Here is a 4311-nt window from a genome sequence, read left to right as displayed (position 1 = left end):
GCAGGGATATGGAGAATTTTCTATTACTAACCTTGTCTCTGATGCTCTTTGTGAATCAATCTCCTTTTTTCTTTTCTCTGATACATATTGGTGTTTTCTAGACCATGAGAAAGAAAGTCACCCATCCCAGTTGGTGAGTTTATATCATTTCATAGTAAACCCAGACTTTGTTAGTCTCATTTGATAGGAAAAAAAATATGTTTGGCTTAGTTTGTGTTAAAAAAAAATCTGATCCGATGAATTGTTGCAATGGGGAAAGGAAGATAATAGCAGAGTCATGTACACATTTTATTTTTACAAATATTCTTAGCTACGGGGAAGGACAGAATCCAGAAAGTTATAAGGTGCAGAAACTTGGTAGAGGTTAATTTGATAGGAGGTTGAGTAATTTGCCTAAGGTCTTAAAGCAAATAAATGGCAGAGCAATGATTCATATTCACATCTGTCTGACTCTAAAGCATTGCATTTTCTCCTTGGAGCATATGATTTTAACCTCTAGAGTATAATAAAAGAGGCCTGGAAAATGTGGTTATAATAAAAGATTCTAGAGAGCCACTTCAGAATAGAAGTTCTAAAGCAAAGAGAGATCGTCTGGTCACCTCTGCTCTGGATCCCTTGGTTGTTAGGAAACTTTCATGCTCTTAGGTGTTGACATCTATAAATCACAGAATTTCAAGGTTGAAAGGGACCTTATAAGTGATCTTGTCTAACCATTCCTTCATCCAGTCAGGTGGAGAATAAATTTTCTTTGCTACATTTTTGCTTAGTGATTCTGAGGGTTTCAAAGAGACTGTATGGTAGAAGAATTAAGAACATTGACTCTAAGGCCAGAAAGGTTGGGTACAAATCTCAGTTGCACCACTTAATACTTGCATATCCTTGAGCCTTACTAAGCTGGAAAGAGGGGATAATAACAATAATTATATCACTCTTTTTTTTTCTTCCCCCAGAGAAATATCCATTATGCACGTATTATGTGAGGGCCCTCTTTTAAATGTCTTATACTTACCATCACATTTATCATCATCATAATTCTATGAGATAAGAAGCATTATTCTCAATTAAGGAAACTAAGGCAGAGATAAGTTAAATACCTTGTCCTAGATCACACAGTTAATTAACCAGATTTTTCAGACCTCTTTTATTATACTCTAGAGGACAAAGCAGTAATTTGAACACATGCAATGTGGTTATAGAGCTTATGCACTACCCATTAGGCTATATACAGTCTCCTTACTGTTCTTGGGAAGAGAAAGTGATAAAACATACATAAAGCATTTAGCACAGGTACAGGCTCACCCTACATTGTCAATAAATATCAATGTTGCTGCTACCTTCCTCCCAGTCCCAAGCTTCTTACCCAGCTCCCAAGCCCAAGTGCCATAGCCCCTCAATTCCTGAGTGCTTCTGGGAAAAGAGAGAAACCTGCTCCATTTCCTAATGGTGCTTCATGGCCTAGAAGAGGGACACCATATAGATGTAGAACTTTTTAATGTCCTATATCTCCACCCACTAATACCCAAGATAATGCTGCTTTTGGGGTTGGGAGACAGTAAGAAAGTAGATGAGGAAAGGAATGCTTCTTGATAGCATCCCCAAGGGTCTAAGTTGATTTTATGATAAAACTTACTATATTAATATCACTGATATATCTGTATCTATTAAATATTTATTGAGCATAATTTTAAGCACTGGGTTGAGTTGCTGAGGAAATAATAAGAGTCAGATTTAAATGTCCCTCTCAAGATTACCAATAGGAGAGATAAAAGATGGTCATAAATAACCATAATGCAAGATATAAAGTGAAAAGTATTAATAAGAACTAAACATAAAATTTGAAGAAAAGAAAAATTACTTCAGAATAGCAGAACTAGGGAAGATTTCATGGAAGAGTTAGCATATAAAGGCCTTTTAAAGATAGATAGTAACTTGACATTTGAAAAGGAAGAGACTGGTATGCAGAGGAAATAATAATATAAGTAGAGGTAAAAAGAACAACAACAAAACAGCACAAAAATTGTGAGATGTGGTCAAGAAATAGTGTCTAGTTTAATTTCCAGAATGGTGGAAGAGAAAATTGAGAAGATAGATTTGGACCAGATTGAAGAAGACCCGGGCTATTGGATTAAATGCATATGGTATATTATTTTTGAGAGAGGAGTGTATGCTTTTTTTTTAAATAAAATTACCTCACCCACAGTATTAGTGAGAAGAATCCAAGTTATATTGTAGTAAGAGGCAACACCTAAATCTCAGTGTTGTTTTTTTTTTAAAAATATATATATTTTATTGATTTTTTTACAGAGAGAAAAGGAAAGGGATAGAAAGCTAGAAACATTAATGAGAGAGAAATATTGATCATCTGCCTCCTGTACACCTCCCACTGGGGATGTGCCCACAACCAATGTACATGCCCTTGACCAAAATTGAACCAGGGACTTTTCAGTCCACAGGCTGATGCTCTATCCACTGAGCCAAACCGGTTTCGGCCCTCAGTGATTTAAGAAAGCAAAAGTTTATTTATTTATTTATTTATTTATTATTTATTTAATTATATATTTTTATTGATTTCAGAGAGGAAGGGAGAGGGAGAGAGAGATAGAAACATCAACATCAATGATGAGATTGAATCATTGATCGGTTTCTTCCTGCACAATCTCTACTGGGGATTGAGCCTGCAATCGGGCATGTGCTTTTGACCAGAATCGAACCTAGGACCCTTCAGTCCACAGCACAGTCTATCCACTGAGCCAAACAGGCAAGGGCGAGAAAGTTTATTTAAATTCATGCGGACTCTGCTGTGGATTTGGGCAAGTCTTCTGGATGATGATCTTATGTGTGTTGCCTCAGTTATCTGTCTCTGTGGATCCCATAGTGCCTCCATTTCAACACATGCCTCCATGATGGCTGTGGCAAGAGAAGTTCTGGAGGATTACTCACTTCAAACTTGGTACTTAGTTCTAGAAGTCACACATGTACTGTTTCTGCTAATAGCCTGCTGGCTAGATGGGTACCATGACTCTACCTAGTAAGAAAGGGGGCTGAGAAGTATGATCTCTGTGAGCTGGGAAGAGAGGAAGAGTGGTTACTGATAAGCCTTGGGAATATCTGCCACACCCACATTTCCAGAAAAATCACTAGGATTTAGAACAAGATTGTATTTACAAACAAAATAGAGATATGTAAGATTTCTAATACACTATTAACAGAAAATTTCCAATGTGCCACTTTCAGTTAAATGAAATGATGATTTATCCACATAATGAAAGAAACATATCCACTTATTGGGCTGCTGTTACCTCCAGAGTAGCTTACGTTGGTGAACATTATGTGTGATGTAGGCTCTGCTGACACACAGCTGACACCTCGTTTGACTTCAGCTGCAAGCTGCAGTCTAACCATCACAGACTGCAGCTTTCAAAGGAACATCTCCTGGTCCCAGTGTGATAGCAGAAAAGTGTGGACTAGGAATGTAGAACATCTATATAATGTACATACACATAGTCACCTATATGTGATAATAATATTAGCTGGTCTCCAGGTCTCTTTCTTTTACAGAGAGTGGAATGTAGAGCTAGTGTGGTTTTAGAGTGCACGAGCTTTGAACTTAGAGATAAGTTCCTCACTCTATGAACTAATTGCTCTGTGACTTTTGAGACTCAGTTTCTTCACTTGACATGGATACTCAGCTATTGTTCTCAGTGGTTGAGTGTCAAGTTATTAACCAGGAGATCATAGTTCAATTCTGGTCAGGGCACATGCCCAGGTTGTGGGCTCAGTCCCCAGTGGGTGGCAGGCAGGAAACAGATGATCAATGATTTCTCTTATCATTGATGTTTCCTTCTCTTTCTCCTTCTCTCTTCCTCTCTGAAATCAATTAAAATAAAAAAAATGACGTGGGTAACAACAGGATTGTCAAAATGTATTCAAGTTGATAATTGCTAAAATTGTCAAATATTTTATATGTGATATTCTATTATATGTCTGTCAATCATATATCTTTAATCAACATATATAAAGACACTAATTCAGTTTATATGTAGTGGGAGTGGGTGTTAAAATTGATTCTACCCTGAGATTTAAAAGTATCTCATGGACTGAACAGATGAGCCTCAGCGGTGGGATTGCATGAGGGTTTTTTCCAGGAGTGGAGAGGAGTTACTGAAGGAAAATAATGAAATGATTTCATTTGGGTGTTTAGGTCTGAGCCTGAAACAAAGTGGACAATATAATGTTTGTCTGAAATGTAGCTGTCCCTCCTATTACCCATGTTCATACACAACTAGAAGTAGGTGATAAAGATGGGGAGAC

Source organism: Pipistrellus kuhlii, unplaced genomic scaffold (assembly GCF_014108245.1).
Source record: "Pipistrellus kuhlii isolate mPipKuh1 unplaced genomic scaffold, mPipKuh1.p scaffold_m20_p_2, whole genome shotgun sequence".
Taxonomy (NCBI): Eukaryota; Metazoa; Chordata; class Mammalia; order Chiroptera; family Vespertilionidae; genus Pipistrellus; species Pipistrellus kuhlii.
This window is presented reverse-complemented; position numbering follows the sequence as displayed.